This window comes from Oncorhynchus mykiss, chromosome 8 (assembly GCF_013265735.2).
Source record: "Oncorhynchus mykiss isolate Arlee chromosome 8, USDA_OmykA_1.1, whole genome shotgun sequence".
Classification (NCBI taxonomy): domain Eukaryota; kingdom Metazoa; phylum Chordata; class Actinopteri; order Salmoniformes; family Salmonidae; genus Oncorhynchus; species Oncorhynchus mykiss.
In genome coordinates, this window is record NC_048572.1 from 14,227,348 (window position 1) to 14,244,054 (window position 16,707).

The 16,707-nt window shown below is 42.8% G+C and overlaps 1 protein-coding gene across 2 annotated transcripts in view; it reads left to right on the top strand.

The window, feature by feature from the left end:
- The first annotated feature begins 531 nt into the window (after positions 1-531).
- Positions 532-16,707, top strand: part of LOC110529438 (probable E3 ubiquitin-protein ligase RNF144A-A) — a 42,904-nt gene continuing 26,728 nt past the window's right edge. The window contains exon 1 of one of the 2 annotated variants that reach the window (XM_036984819.1): positions 532-871. The gene's annotated coding sequence lies outside the window, so the exon portion shown is untranslated. Of the gene's footprint in view, positions 872-1,096; positions 1,191-16,707 lie in introns of those variants that run through there. The other variant, XM_036984820.1, reaches the window with a different exon arrangement.

Genomic DNA, 16,707 nt, shown 5'->3' on the forward strand with positions numbered 1-16,707 from the left:
CCTGGTCGGGGCAACTACCCACCCGAATTCACTAATATATTTTCTCATGTTCAGGGACCAATCACAATGGGAATACAAAACAACATGTGATGTTAATGAAGTTCAAAAATCTCATAAATTGTTTTTAGAGGTAAACTGATCAATAGATTGTGGGTACATCGTGTTGTACTTTTCAATGGAAGGAGATCATTTAGAAAAAATATATATAACATCCTCCTTAATTTCTCTATCTGTAAAACCCAACCCTGGCGAAGGCTAAGGGCCAAAACAAGTTGACTCTTAACAATTAAAAAGCAGTTTAATCAATGATTGCTAATATTCAGTGAGTCTTGTTGTATTGTCTATCCTACTGGTAAAAACATGTTTTACAGATTATAGGCCGATATCCTCTATAAATAAACATTATTCCATAATACGACCCAATCCAAACAGCAGGTGGCAGTACTGGTACATTAATTGTTTTAGGCTTGTGTTTTTCCTTCCCAAACACTGAAAGGGATTACCTCATAATCAGGGAAAACCCTGTTCATGACGCCTTGTGCTCGACAGAGGGCTCTTCGCGGTGCCACATATCTCAGAATACAGCAATTCCCCCTCCTGAGCTTTTGCGGCTCTATAACGCATACAAATGACATTTTTCCACCGAACAGTTGATTTTGATAAGCGCACCAACTACTAGAGCTGTCAATTATACTTTTTAAGAAGAGAGAGAGACATAAATGTTGATGTCCACTGACAGCAAGGCTGTTGTCGATAATACTTGAGCCAAACTGCAACGACTAGAAAAGGTCGTTTGAAAGGATAGTCTGGATGGAAAACAAGGCTCCTGTCCTTCCTCAAGAAAACTGACAAGCAATAGTCTGAATTCAAGGTAACCTGGATACATTACATCATGTTGTTACAATGTAAATGTTACAGATTAGCTGTGCATGTTGTTTGGACGCAGCTGTTACGTGTTGTTACAATGTAACAAACAACACATATCGAGGCAGTCTGTGCTCTGCTTGCGTCAACGGAATGTTAATTTTGTTTGGTTTATGATGTGTTTTGCGTGTTGTGGTCTGCTTTTTGTATTTTTTTTAAATGTTTATAAAGGATTCTTATATTCCCTTAAGGGATGTAGGCTATAGCTGTCATGGAATGGTTTGTGAAGTAGGAAACTGAACTACACTACAATGATGTCTGTGGAGGTAGGCTGCACATACACTTAACAATTCCCAGCATGGCTCTTATCCGATTCAGTAGATCAGGGGTATTTCCTTGCACAGGGACCCCTCCCAGGCAAACAGGTGACCAGGGACCCGTCCCAGGCAAACCGGCGACCAGGGACCCCATGATAACTTAGCAAACTATTTTCTCATCATCAAGTGAATGATAATGGCAAGGAGAAATAATCAACATTTTTAAATAAATAGATTTGGTACATAGTTTTTAATTATTTTGACATCCTGACATTATAATTGGAAGAGGGGGTATAAACTATAACATAGCCTAGAAAGAAAGATACACTACTTGAACAAAAGTATGTGGACACCTGCTCGTTGAACATCTCATTCCAAAACCATGGGCATTAATATGGAGTTGGTTCCCCCTTTGCTGCTATAACAGCCTCCACTCTTCTGGGAAGGCTTTCCACTAGATGTTGGAACATTGCTTTGGAGACATGCATCCATTCAGCCACAAGAGCGTTAGTGAGGTCGGCACTGATGTTGGGCAATTAGGCCAGGCTCGCAGTCAGCGTTCCAATTCATCCCAAAGGTGTTCGATGGGGCTGAGGTCAGGGCTCTGTGCAGGCCAGTCAAGTTCTCCCACACCGTTCTGTATGGACCTCGCGTTGTGCACATGGGCATTGTCATGCTGAAACAGGAAAGGGCCTTCCCCAAACTGTTGCCACAAAGTTGGAAGCACAGAATCGTCTAGAATGTCATTGTATGCTGTAGCTTTAAGATTTCCCTTTACTGGAACTAAGAGGCCTAGCACGAACCATGAAAAACAGCCCCAGACCATTATTCCTCCTTCACCAAATTGGCAGTTGGCACTATGCATTCGGGCAGGTAGCGTTCTCCTGGCAGCCAAACCCAGTTTTGTCCGTAGGACTGCCAGATCGTGAAGCGTGATTCCACTGCTCCAGAGTCCAATGGCGACGAGCTTTACACCACTCCAGCCAACACTTGGCATTGCACACGGTGTTCTTAGGCTCTATGTACAGCTGCTCGGCCATGGAAACCTATTTCATGAAGCTCCCGACAAACAGTTCTAGTGCTGATGTTGCTTCCAGTGGCAGTTTCAAACTCGATAGTGAGGTTGCAACTGAGGATAGCCGATTTTTACATGCTTCAGCACTTGGCGGTCCCGTTCTGTGAGCTTGTGTTCCTACCACTTCACGGCTGAGATGTTGTTGCTCCTAAACGTTTCCACTTCACAATAACAGCACTTACAGTTGACCAGGGCAGCTCTAGCAGAGCAGAAATTGACAAACTGACTTGTTGGAAAGTTGGCATCCTATAACAGTGCCACGTTGAAAGTCACTGAGCTCCTCAGTAAGGCCATTCTGCTGCCAATGTGGAGATTGCACGGCTGTGCTCAATTTTATACACCTGTCAAAATGGGTTTATTCCGTTGTTGCTGGCGATATTCATAAAAACATTGAACAAATAAATAAATTGTCACTTTAAAATATTGTAGAACCCCTGCAGTACCTTGACCCCCGGTGGAATACCCCTGCAGTACCTTTACCCCAGGTTGAATACCCCTGCAGTACCTTGATCCCCGGTTGAATACCCCTGCAGTACCTTGATCCCCGGTTGAATACCCCTGCAGTACCTTGACCCCCGGTTGAATACCCCTGCAGTACCTTGACCCCCGGTTGAATACCCCTACAGTACCTTGATCCCCGGACGAATACCCCTGCAGTACCTTGATCCCCGGTTCAATACCCCTGCAGTACCTTGATCCCCGGTTGAATACCCCTGCAGTACCTTGACCCCCGGTTGAATACCCCTACAGTACCTTGACCCCCGGTTGAATACCCCTACAGTACCTTGACCCCCGGTTGAATACCCCTACAGTACCTTGACCCCTGGTTGAATACCCCTGCAGTAGATACTTTTGGGGGGGACTCATAGGACATCACCTCCATGGCAGCACAGTGAACCCACCTTAATTGTGTCAAACTGTTCTTGAACAACACCCTTGTTTCTTCAAAGTCAATGTTCTCTTTTCCCTATTTTTTGTTAAATGCTCATTGTTTATCATAATATCAGTCAGCAATTGAAGATCAGGCCAAATTAGTTTTTTTTTCATGTTGTTGTGAATATGAATTGGCAAGCCTAAAGAGCCTATGTAGGATAATGTCAACCAAATAATTCTGCTGACGTACAGTAGTGGGCATTGCTTGTATAACCCTCTGCAGGAGGTGATTCATGTTTTGTAAATGTACAGGCTTAGTGCCGTGGGCTTTGGCTTGTTCTGGCCTTATATGATGAGAACCAGTCTGAAAGAAAGTAAGGATGTGTGTCCCAAATATCACTGTATTTCCTACATAGTAGTGTACTACTTTTGAACAGAGCCCTATGGGCCCTAGTCAACAGTTGTGCACTGCACTATAGTGAATAGGGTGCCATTTGGGAGCTACCTTCCTGGAGGTTTTCACTCCAATCTCAACTGTAACTAACCTGACTCAGCTTATCAACCAGTTAATTATTAGATTATTAGGGGGCGGCAGGGTAGCCTATTGGTTAGAGCGTTGGACTAGGAACCGGAAGGTTGCAAGTTCAAACCCCCCTGCCTGAACAGGCATTTAACCCACTGTTCCTAGGCTGTCGTTCTGCCCCTGAACAGGCATTTAACCCACTTGCCTAGTAAAATATAAATAAAACAATTTAGGTATGTTAGATTTGGGTTGGAGCGAAAACCTACAGGATGGAAGCTCTTTGGGGAAAGAGTTGGAGAGCCCTGGGCTAGAACATGGTGATTATGGTGTTTTCCCTATGGCTATTTGTCATTCTTACCAGTCCAGTCACTCACAACCAGTGGAGAGGAGATACATTCCTCAAATCAGCCTCATTGTGGGTAACACTTAATTGAACACTTAGGAAGTTTGAGGTAAAATAGTGCACTATTTAGGGAATAAGGTTCCATTTAGGACGCACATCATGATTTGTCATTATATCGTTACATCATGTCCCACCAGCCAGTGAAGTAACACAGCCCCTTACATTGTATGGCCCAGTGGGCCGAGCTTCTGAGTTAGAAGGCTCCTTTAGCCTCCACTGTGATCAGACAGGCCTAGTAGCTGCTTGACAGGCCTAGTAGCTGCTTGACAGGCCTAGTAGTCTGCAGACACAGAAAAGCCTCTTGACCCACCAGCCTAGTCTGACTGAAGGTATACTGAAGGTACAGCTGTCCAACCAAGTCTTTGATATGGGATTGTTACTTCAGTAGCAGCAATGACCCAAATATTGTAACAGTTTAAAAATATATATTATGTCTCTCTTTGCACAGTATTTAGATCCTGAATTGTCTGAAAAAACTCCATGATACCTATATAGCAAGCAGATCCATTTTTACCTCATGTTCACCTTACCTATCCACAGCTCCCATTGGGTTTGAACATACAACTACTGTGTGCCCCCTCTCTCTGAATCCCTCTAACAACCACCACACAGGTCCAGAACCTAGCTCTGGTCCAGGCCGTTATGTGCGGCTTGCTGGCGCTGAAGGCTCCTAGTGCCCTGGACCAGAGCTAAGGAGAACCATTCTGGGTTGAGAGTGGAGAGGGCAAGGTACAGCTGGATTAGTGTAAATGGAGCTGAAGAATGTTTCTTTCATGAGTAGTGAGACGGGCCTGTAGGCCAGGCCAGGGTTCCAGTGCTGAATCCAGAACACTATGTGCCTGCCAGGCAGCTGGCTCCCAGTCTTCCTGCCCACAGCATAGCCGCACAGTACACTCTCCCCAGGCCAAGCTAGCCACAGCCACACACAGAGAGGTTTGTCTGTCTGCAGACAGCAGCAACCTGCTCTCTCTGCCCAGTGCACTGCCCTGTCAGGACAGACCCGTAGATAAAAATCCCAGAGCTGGCAGGAGACCGCTCATTCAGTAGAAAGCCATACGGTTGGTGAGGTTAGATGGACAGCACTGTTAGCTTTTGATGTGGTACATTCATATGAATGGTTTAGGAACTAATCTCTCATAACGTGAACATTATTTGGTTCTGGGTGCCAAAATTAGAACAGGTTCTTCTAGCTCCCCTATCTCTGTTAGTTATCTGAATTCTGCATCTGAGATCAGAAGTGTCCGTTCTTACTAGGACCGGGTCTACTCCATAGCTGTGATGGTACTTCAAGGGTAAGTCTTCATAAGGATTTCTGTCTGATCAATGTATGATCAGTTCAGAAGCATTGATTGTATGTGTGGTGATGGTGAATGCTGATATATGTGGTAATCCAGGAAATGTTAAGAGATTTAATTTGTGTTCTATTCTGCTTTTACTCTTTTGTTCTGTTAGTGAACCTTGTGTCCTCTGGTAGACTGGAAGTAACTTCAGTCACATGTCATGCCTGCAGGTGGAATGTGATGGGCTTAGTCCCTAATTTGTATTTGTATGTGTTAAAAGTAGTGCACTAAGTAGGGAATAGTGTGCCATTTGGAACGTAACCATGGTGTCATACTTTACAAGTAAACATGGTAAGTTTTCACAAAGTAAGTCCTCTAAGCATCTTAAAGATGTCTGTGTGACTGACTGTGAAGAAATCCAGCGGAAAGTGAGAAATCCATCCAGCCCACGCCAGCTGTTGAATTTATGATTCATGTCAAGTTCAGCTTTAGCTCATTTGCACCTAGCAAACTTTTGTCTGACAGTAGGCTACATTTATATGCACTGATAGCAAAACGCTTAGCTCACTGTTCAGTCTGCATTCAGTGATGAAATACACTAAACCATTCTCCATGTAAAGGTAGTGAAAACATTGCATCCCCTTATAGTCAGAGTGTTTAAAAACCTTTGTTTGGCCATAAAGCACTGTCCTCATTATCCAATGGCCATAAAAGGGATTTAGTTCAAATATACATTTTCATTCCATGGTGTGTGGCCTCTTTCATCTCTAGCAGTAACCAGACAGGAAGACTTTGAGTCACCTGCTTGCTTCACCATAACAAACACCGCTACAGTACATAGCCTATATTCTTCTGATTTGATAGGCACCTTGAGAAAACACAAATTGTTGGGGATTGTAAGTGATCACTAATCCCCCTTTATCCCCAACCAAGCATTTGTCTAATCTGGTGATCACTAATCCCCCTTGATCCCCAACCAAGCATTCGTCTAATCTGGTGATCAATAATCCCCCTTGATCCCCAACCAAGCATTCGTCTAATCTGGTGATCAATAATCCCCCTTGATCCCCAACCAAGCATTAGTCTAATCTGGTGATCAATAATCCCCCTTGATCCCCAACCAAGCATTCGTCTAATCTGGTGATCAATAATCCCCCTTGATCCCCAACCAAGCATTCGTCTAATCTGGTGATCAATAATTCCCCTTGATCCCCAACCAAGCATTCATCACTTAAACCAAGCATTCATCTAATCTGGTAAGTGTTTGTGTCCAGCTAGCTAAGTGGATCATGTCATTCACATGAAATGACATTCCATCTGATAGAGGCTCATCACTAATGTGGCGTTAATATATGAAGTATCTATTGCTCATAGACATGCATGTACTCATGTATATACCGTACATGCATATGTTTGTGTTTATTGTATAGACTAATGCTACACCACTGGTATTGATTCCTGAAAGGGGTATGCTGTATAGGGTTATATTAAGGCATTTCCCTATCCTCTTCCCAATTCCAATCTCTAAATACTGTGAATTTAAGTGAACTTGTCTTTCAGCTCTCCTAGTAGCCTCACCATTGCATGTCCCCCCCCCCCCCCCCTCCCAGCATGCCTATATCCTGCCTGTGTGAATGGGGCCTTTAGGATTCAGCAGGCAGGGTGCCAGTTGTGTCTCGTGCCAACAACAGGAAATGCTGCGGTTTCCTCAGGCTGCTGTCACTTCCTTTCCTTGGCTCCCGGGTCCAGGACTCAGTAGAAGGCTACGGTAGCATCCCAAATTGCATCCTATTCACTATTTAATGCACAACGTTTGGCAATAGGGTTCTGGTCAAAAGTAGTACACTATATAGGGAAAATAGGGTGCCATTTGGGATTCAGACTATGTTTGGGGCTGGGCTATAATCTTGGAAAGGATAGAATAGGAATGAATCCCTTTCTAATGTTATCACTTCATTGTAAACAGTACTGGAGAAGAATACATTTTAGATGAGAAGAGCATGTTTGTTTAGAAATATAGGCTGAGCACTGAGCACAAAGGGAGGAACAGTCATATTTCCTCTTGTGAACTGAACACATTTTCTTTGTGTCCAGAAAGGCACCCTATTCCTTATATAGTGTACTACTTTTGACCAGACACCTATTGGTATTGGTCAAAAGTAGTGCACTAAATAGGGAATAAGGTGCCATTTGGGACGTAACCCCTATACCACTGCCTCTCCTCTCGTCCTGGGGCCAGCCTGTCACTCACTACTAACTCACTGGCCACGTCCATGTATTATAAACACATACTGTACTGTGTTTCTTAACTGTACCTCTCCCTTTTCCCTCCACTCCCTTTCTCGTTTCCTCTAGTATTGTGTTCTCAATTTAATGTTTCAGCTTGCTCTCTCCTCCCTCTCTATTTCCCCCTCTCCCTGGCATGCAGTACAGTAGTAGTGTGTATTGTACCAAGGCCGAGCAGATGGAGCAGTGCTGTTCCTGGTGTAGGGAGGGCAGGTGATGTAATCAATGCAGACCTCTCTCTCTCGCGCACTCTTTTTTCTCCGTCTGTCTCTTTCTCTCTCACTCCATCTTTTCCTCTCGCTCGCTCTTTCTCTCTCCCCATAACTCTCTCTCCATATTTCTCTATCTACCTTGCATTCTCTTTGTTTCTCTGTCCCTATATGTCCCTCTATAATTTATTCAATTCAAAAGGCTTTATTGGCATGAGAAACATAGTTTATTAGGTACACCACCCTGTTCACAAAAATTATTCGCTCCTACAGACAGTGAGTCACGTGGCCATGGCTTGCTATATTAAGCAGGCATCAAGGCATTCAGTTACTGTTCGATTGAACGTTAGAATGGGCAAAACAAGTGACCTAAGTGACTGACGGGGTATGATCATCGGTGCCAGGTGCGGCGGTTCCAGTATCTCAGAAACGACCTGCCTCCTGGGCTTTTCACGTACGACAGAGTCTACGGTTTACAGAGAATGGTGCAACAAACAAAGAACATCCAGTCAGCAGCAGTTCTGTGGCCAAAAACAGCTTGTTGATGAAAGGTCGAAGGAGAATGGCAAGAAACCTGCAAAATAACAGGCGGTCCACAAACAGGCAAATAACAGTGCATTACAACAGTGGTGTGCAGAACGGCATCTGGGAATGCAGAACTCCCCGGTCCTTGTCACGGATGGGCTATTGCAGCAGACAACCACACCGGGTTCCACTCCTATCAGCTAAACACAAGAAGCAGCAGCTCCAGTGGGCACAACAAAAGGGAAGACCACACATTACTTAAATGTAAAAAAGGAACACATTTAAACTAAATAATAAATACAAAAATGTTGTATGGTGAGAACTTTGCGCACCACCGTGAAAGGACCCGTGAAATTAGCCTGAAAAGGAGAACCTACAATAGGTAACAGAGCTAAAACCTGGTCACCAGGGCTAAATTGTCTATGTTCAGACCGACTGTCATAAATATTCTTCATCTTTACTTGTGCAATTTCCAGTTTCTCTTTTTCAATTTCACTAGTAGAGGGCAGTCTATTACGAAAACCATTGACATAATCAAGCACATTTAGTGGTGGCTCTATTGTTCCGCAGCTGTCCTGCAACACAGCCAGAGGGCCACGTGCCGCATGTCCAAAAAACAAATAATTTGGACTAAATCCTTTACTCTCCTGACAACTTCTGGCAAACAGTTCCTTCAAAGATGGGTCATCCTGCTGTTCCTTCAACAAATCATCACAAGAAACAGATGGAGATGTTCAGGCAAAGGCTGGTCAAACGGTTCTGTAACAGACAGAATTATATTCAGTTACTGACACCTCACGGCTCATGGCACGTGTCACTGCACAAGCTGGATAGATAACAGGACTATCTGGAGAGTTCTTACTCCTCACTAGCAGGGAGAACAGGGGTCTGACTCCTCAGGAGCAGGGAGGACAGGGGTCTGACTCCTCAGGAGCAGGGAGAACAGGGGTCTGACTCATCAGGAGCAGGGAGAACAGGGGTCTGACTCCTCAGGTGCAGGGAGAACAGGGGTTTGCTGTGTAACCACAAGGTGGTGGCACCCCAACCCAGACCTCTACACCAGCTAACTGGTTACCAAGAATGAGACCAATACCCTGAACTGTTAGTTGAGGATGCACCAACACAAACCTTTCACAAGATCTGAGTCAAGTTTCAATGTATGCACAGGCACAGGAAAAACAAACAACCCCATCCCACAAATGAGTATAGAATCACCTGTATCTGACTCACAAACAAATGATTCCACAGAGCCTGTGTCTCACAAGATTTTGACTTGCACTTTCTCATCCCGTCCTACATGCAAGATATATCCCTCAGAAATGTATGCAGCATAGTCAGAAGCACTGGCTTTTCCAAAAGGATATGCATGCTTCTCAAGCTGAGATACAGTACTTGGACTAAGTGATATAGCTAGGCCAGAAAACTGTTATTTTGACTTGCCACCAGAATTTTTTGCTTTAAGGACAGGACATTCATTTTTGCAGTGTCCCTTTCCTTGACAGTAGTTACATACTCTGTTTAGATCATTTCTACCTCGTATGCCACAATCAACCTTAAAGCATTGATCTGCTCCAAACCTTGAAAACTTTTGGTGAGGGTAGAAGTACTCTAGTACGGGCAGTTTCAGAATGATGACCAGAATCCACAAAAAAAGCTTTTATGGGTCAAGACATACTCATCTGATTGAACTGCTGCCACACAGACTTTTCACCTTGTGCTCACTAATATAAGTTGTGACACGCTCTGGAACTGAATTCTTAAACTGATCAAGTACCACCAGATCAGACAGTTGCTCAAATGTATCTCTGTTACAGAGCACTAACGATTAAACTGAGACACTAAATTACGTACAAATTTTACGTAGGTTTGCTTGTCACCTTTCTTCCAATTTGAAAATGCTGCTTATAAGCCTCATGGATCAATTCGTAGGCTTTTAACAACAAATTTTTCACCGTTTCATAGACCTGAATCTGCTATACTTAACCCTGAACAGGCCTCTTGAGCTTCACCAGTTAACACACACTGTAGCAATAAAGTACGATTTGCATCAGACCAATCTCTAGATTCTGCTACTCGCTCAAAGGGAGAGAAACATGTTTCTTGGTCCTTTTCATTAAACTTAGGAAGTAAATGCACATTTCTTACGTTCTCAGTTGGATAGTTTATTACTGGCAAAACTGATGACTCGTGTCTAAGTTTACCCTCTCTGATTAGGTCTAGTTTATCATTTTGCCAACTCAGTTTGTTTAATCTGCTATTTTTCTAGCAGCATTAACTCGTTGCTCAAAACTTAAACCAGTGACACCTGGTGACACAACTGGAGTAACAAACTGTGGCTCTCGAACAGTTAGGATTCCTTCCTCAACTAGTTTGGCTTTTAGATTGGCCTTCATATTGTTTTTCAATTGCTTACGATCTAATTCAATATTGTAGTGCTCAGCAATCTGTGCCATCTGCTCTTTAGTCCACTGCTCCAAACGTGCTTCAGACGGGCACTCAACTTGTCCACATTATTAGCCTTGATAAACTCAACTAAAGTACCAATTAGACTGTGACAAAAGCCTGTACATAGTGTACCCTGATAATGTGAAGGACAACCAACACAAAATGGACCCTCCCCGGCCCTAGTCTAATTAATATACCCATCTAACTGACTATTTAACCAAAAACCCTAGTCTTTGTGCAAACACTGGCTTTGGGTCAGTCACAGTGGTCAGGTATTCTGTTTAGGACCAAATAACAATATTTTTATCTCGCTCTCTCTCTATTTTGACGACTCTCTCTTTCAGTGTCTCTCTATCTTTCCTCTTTCTTGCTTTCGCTCTATTTTTCTATCTCTCTCAGAAGCCAGGTACAAGCTAGAGAGGAACTATTAACTGACTACCTGATCACCGAATTGTATTCTAGTTTGCTGTTTCATTAACCTGAACTAGTTTTGTTATTTTCTTGGTGCTGGACGTCTCACCATTGGCCTTATCAAGTGAAATACCACAGTCTGAGGTTTCTGTTCCCTTTATGTAAGAGCCACTAGAGGAGATGTGTTGTATTACTGTACAAAAGGTTTGAACTTTAGCTGAACTTTTTTCTTGATTGAGGAGAAATGACTCACGCTCTGCAGTGTTTTAGTGATTCACAAGGGGAGAGATCTCACTTGACTGTACTTGGGTTGGTCTCTGAAAAGGCAAAAGAGCATCCGCAAAGTCAATTTGCCCGCAGACTCAAGAGAAGAGGTGAGAACACCTTTTATAATTCAAATGATCTCTCATGAATTGCCTCTGGTATTTGTATCTATGTAGCTTACATTGTGCACTTAGTCTGTACTCAGCAATAAGTCAATAGCTGTAGGCTAGTAAGACTCCACCTTGGACAGCCTCGAGACATAGAGATGGGTATTGGTTATTTCGCTAGTTGACTTCGGTCCTCTGTAGCTCAGTTGGTAGAACATGATGCTTGCAACACCACGATAGTGGGTTTGATTCCAGTGACCGACCTTATGTAAAATGAATGACTGTAAGTCTCTTTGGATAATAGTGTCTGCTAAATGGCATATATTATATATAATCAGTCAACATTGAAATGACTAAAACCAAATCGAAACTGTGTAGAAATTATATTGGACCTACATTTTTATACAGTAGTCTCTTCACTCTTTCCATGTTGCTAAGAATCATCGAAACGAAAGCTGAATTGTCAGAAGGCGTCAAAAATTCCAAAAACAATGGATAGAGGGCTATTTTTTGCTCATTTTGACAGCGTGGAAATCTAACACATTTTCAGTGTTCTCCTCCAGACCTCGGTGAAGAGCGAATGCGGTCCGTAGGCAACATTTGTTTGACACTTCTGATGCAGAAAGAGGGTGCACACACAACAAATATGAAATACTTATCATACATTTTGTTAGTCTTTACATTTATTGAATTAAATATAGTTCAGCTGTCCCTGACATTTCAGCTGCTGCCTTTCTCAAGGGATGTTGTTGCAAAGGGTTAGAGTGGTAGCTAGCTTGGTAGCTTGTTCATTCTGACTGGTGTAGGTCAGATGTGTTCATTCTGACTGGTGTAGGTCAGATGTGTTCATTCTGACTGGTGTAGGTCAGATGTGTTCATTCTGACTGGTGTAGATCAGATGTGTTCATTCTGACTGGTGTAGGTCAGATGTGTTCATTCTGACTGGTGTAGGTCAGATGTGTTCATTCTGACTGGTGTAGGTCAGATGTGTTCATTCTGACTGGTGTAAATCAGATATGTTCAATCTGCCTGGTGTAGGTCAGACATGTTCATTCTGACTGGTGTAGATCAGACATGTTCATTCTGACTGGTGTAGATCAGACATGTTCATTCTGACTGGTGTAGATCAGACATGTTCATTCTGACTGGTGTAGGTCAGACATGTTCATTCTGACTGGTGTAGATCAGACATGTTCATTCTGACTGGTGTAGGTCAGATGTGTTCATTCTGACTGGTGTAGATCAGACATGTTCATTCTGACTGGTGTAGATCAGACATGTTCATTCTGACTGGTGTAGATCAGACATGTTCATTCTGACTGGTGTAGATCAGACATGTTCATTCTGACTGGTGTAGGTCAGATGTGTTCAATCTGCCTGGTGTAGGTCAGACATGTTCATTCTGACTGGTGTAGATCAGACATGTTCATTCTGACTGGTGTAGATCAGACATGTTCATTCTGACTGGTGTAGGTCAGATGTGTTCATTCTGACTGGTGTAGGTCAGATGTGTTTATTCTGCCTGGTGTAGGTCAGATGTGTTCATTCTGACTGGTGTAGGTCAGATGTGTTCATTCTGACTGGTGTAGGTCAGATGTGTTCATTCTGCCTGGTGTAGGTCAGATGTGTTCATTCTGACTGGTGTAGGTCAGATGTGTTCATTCTGCCTGGTGTAGATCAGACATGTTCATTCTGACTGGTGTAGGTCAGATGTGTTCAATCTGCCTGGTGTAGGTCAGATGTGTTTATTCTGACTGGTGTAGGTCAGATGTGTTCATTCTGACTGGTGTAGGTCAGATGTGTTCATTCTGACTGGTGTAGGTCAGATGTGTTCATTCTGACTGGTGTAGGTCAGATGTGTTTATTCTGACTGGTGTAGGTCAGATGTGTTTATTCTGACTGGTGTAGGTCAGATGTGTTTATTCTGACTGGTGTAGGTCAGATGTGTTCATTCTGACTGGTGTAGGTCAGATGTGTTCATTCTGCCTGGTGTAGATCAGACATGTTCATTCTGACTGGTGTAGGTCAGATGTGTTCATTCTGACTGGTGTAGGTCAGATGTGTTCATTCTGACTGGTGTAGGTCAGATGTGTTCATTCTGCCTGGTGTAGGTCAGATGTGTTCATTCTGACTGGTGTAGGTCAGATGTGTTCATTCTGACTGGTGTAGGTCAGATGTGTTCATTCTGCCTGGTGTAGGTCAGATGTGTTCATTCTGACTGGTGTAGGTCAGATGTGTTCATTCTGACTGGTGTAGATCAGACATGTTCATTCTGACTGGTGTAGATCAGACATGTTCATTCTGACTGGTGTAGATCAGACATGTTCATTCTGACTGGTGTAGATCAGACATGTTCATTCTGACTGGTGTAGGTCAGACATGTTCATTCTGACTGGTGTAGGTCAGATGTGTTCATTCTGACTGGTGTAGATCAGACATGTTCATTCTGACTGGTGTAGGTCAGATGTGTTCATTCTGACTGGTGTAGGTCAGATGTGTTCATTCTGACTGGTGTAGATCAGATGAGTTCGTTCTCTCTCTCAATTCAATTTCGATTCAATTTAAGGGGCTTTGTTGGCATGGGAAACATATCAAATCAAATCAAACTTTATTTTCCACATGCGCCAAATACAACAAGTGCAGACTTTAATGTGAAATGCTTACTTACAAGCCCTAAACCAACAGTGCAGCTCAAGAAGAAGAAATTATTTACCAAGTAAGCTAAAATAAAAAGTAATAATAAAAAGTAACACAATAAGAATAACAATAATGAGGCTATATACAGGGGGCACCGCTACCAAGTCAGTGTGCAGGGGTACAGGCTAGTTGATGTAATCTGTACATGTAGGTGGGGGCGAAGTGGCTATGCATAGGTAACAAACAAACAGCGAGTAGCAGCAGTGTACAAGGGGGGGGGGGGGGGTCAATGTAAATTGTCCGGTGGCGATTTTTATGAATTGTTCAGCAGTCTAATGGTTTGAGGGTAGAAGCTGTTGAAGGGCCTTTTGGTCCTAGACTTGGCGCTCCGGTAAAGCTTGCCGTGCGGTAGCAGAGAAAACAGTCTATAACTTGGGTGACTGGAGTCTCTGACAATTTTATGGGCTTTCCTCTGACACCGCCTATTACAGTGAGGGGAAAAATATTTTCCTCCATTTGGGAATCGCTAAATTAATCGTCCTCCAACAATCTCTGTCTCACTTTCCCGATCAATTTCTTCTAAAATTGTGTGTACATCTGTATATCTAGACTTAGATTTAGCTTTCCCTGACTTAGTCGCCATACTGATTGATATATAAACAGCTGAAGATGCGCTTTACCAAAACAGTGCGGTGCGTAACATGCGTGGCTCCTTCCGGTATGAATCTTCAATGGCGAATGACCCTCTTTACGCCGGAGATTACTACATGGGTTGGTCTTCCAACACATAAACATTACATATTGCCGTTTACCTCAGCTCATTGGCTATCTACCCAGCTAGATTTCAAGACGATCAGTGGTCATTGGGTTAAAATACAGTCAATCAACGAAACAGCGGTCATATCATTCGTGCACAATGATGTCGTTACTTGTTGTCTTCAAATCAGTTTCTTTCAGTCAATATGTCCCGCGAAATGATCCATCAGGTTTGGTTGTGTTACAAACAAACCAGTTGATTGCAATGAAACCAAACATGAATGGAAAAGTCACGTTTGGTGTGTGTATTTACATTGAATGTGTCGTCGAAAATGGAATGAGACGGAATTCACAACACAAGCGGTTCACAAAATGTTCGTGTTAGGCTATAAAAATGGATTTTATCAAACAAAAGACCATTCATTGTGTAACAATGAGCATTGGGATTGCAAACAGAGGAAGATCGTCAAAGGTAAACTATTTATTTTATTGCAGTTTGGGATTTTGTTACGCCTGTGCTGGTTGAAATAGTTGTTTTTTATGGGGCACTATCCTCAGATAATTGCATCGTATTCTTTCGCAGTAAATCCTTTTTTAAATCTGACAACGCAGTTGGATTAGCAAGATTCTAGGCTTTCGAAACATGTGAGACACTTGTATTTTCATGAATGTTTAATATGACTATTTATGTAGCGATCACCGGGTTCGGTGCGCAGAGAGGTTAAGTTTGCCTGCATTAAAGTCCCCGGCCACTAGGAGCACCACTTCTGGGTGAGCATTTTCTTCTTTGCTTATGGCCTTATAGTGTTGTTTGAGAGCTGTCTTTGTGCCAGCTTCACTTTTGTGGTGGTAAATAGACGGCTACGAATAATATATATGAGAACTCTCTTGGTAGATAGTGTGGTCAACAACTTATCATAAGGTACTCTACCTCAGGCGAGCAATACCTTGAGACTTCTTTAATATTAAATATGTTTAATATTAATATGTTTACGTTGCCAAAGCAAGTGAAATAGATAATAAACAAAGGTGAAATAAACAATAAAAAAATGAACGGTCAACATTACACTCACAAAAGTTCCAAAAGAATAAAGACATTTCAAATGTATATATACAGTGTTGTATCGATGTGCAAATAGTTAAAGTACAAAAGGGAAAATAAATACATGTAAATGTGGGTTGAATTTACATTGGTGTTTGTTCTTCACTGGTTGCCCTTTTTTTGTGGCAACAAGTCACACATCTTGCTGTTGTGATTGCACACTGGTATTTCACCCAATAGATATGGGAGTTTATCAAAATTGGATTTATTTTCTAATTCTTTGTGGGTCTGTAATCTGAGGGAAATATGTGTCTATAATATGGTCATACATTTGGCAGGAGGTTGGATCTCAGAGATCATCTTGTTCTACTGTAATAATTGTCTCAGTAGTGCTTCTTTTCCCCTGTGGAACAGACCATTACTTTCCTTTGTTGATTTCTGCTGGTCAAGCAAAGTGGATTACTCTCTCTCTTTCTCTCTCTCTCTCTCTCTCTCTCTCTCTCTCTCTCTCTCTCTCTCTCTTTCTCTTTCTCTTTCTCTCTCGTTCTCGCTCTCGCTCTCTCTCTCTTTCTCTCTCTCGCTCTCTCACTCTCTCTCTCGCGCACGCACTTATCTTCCTTAAAGACTGTTCTTCCAGACACAAGGCACACACCTTCCTCTCCTCTTTGGAAGCTGTGTGCTTTTCCTTGT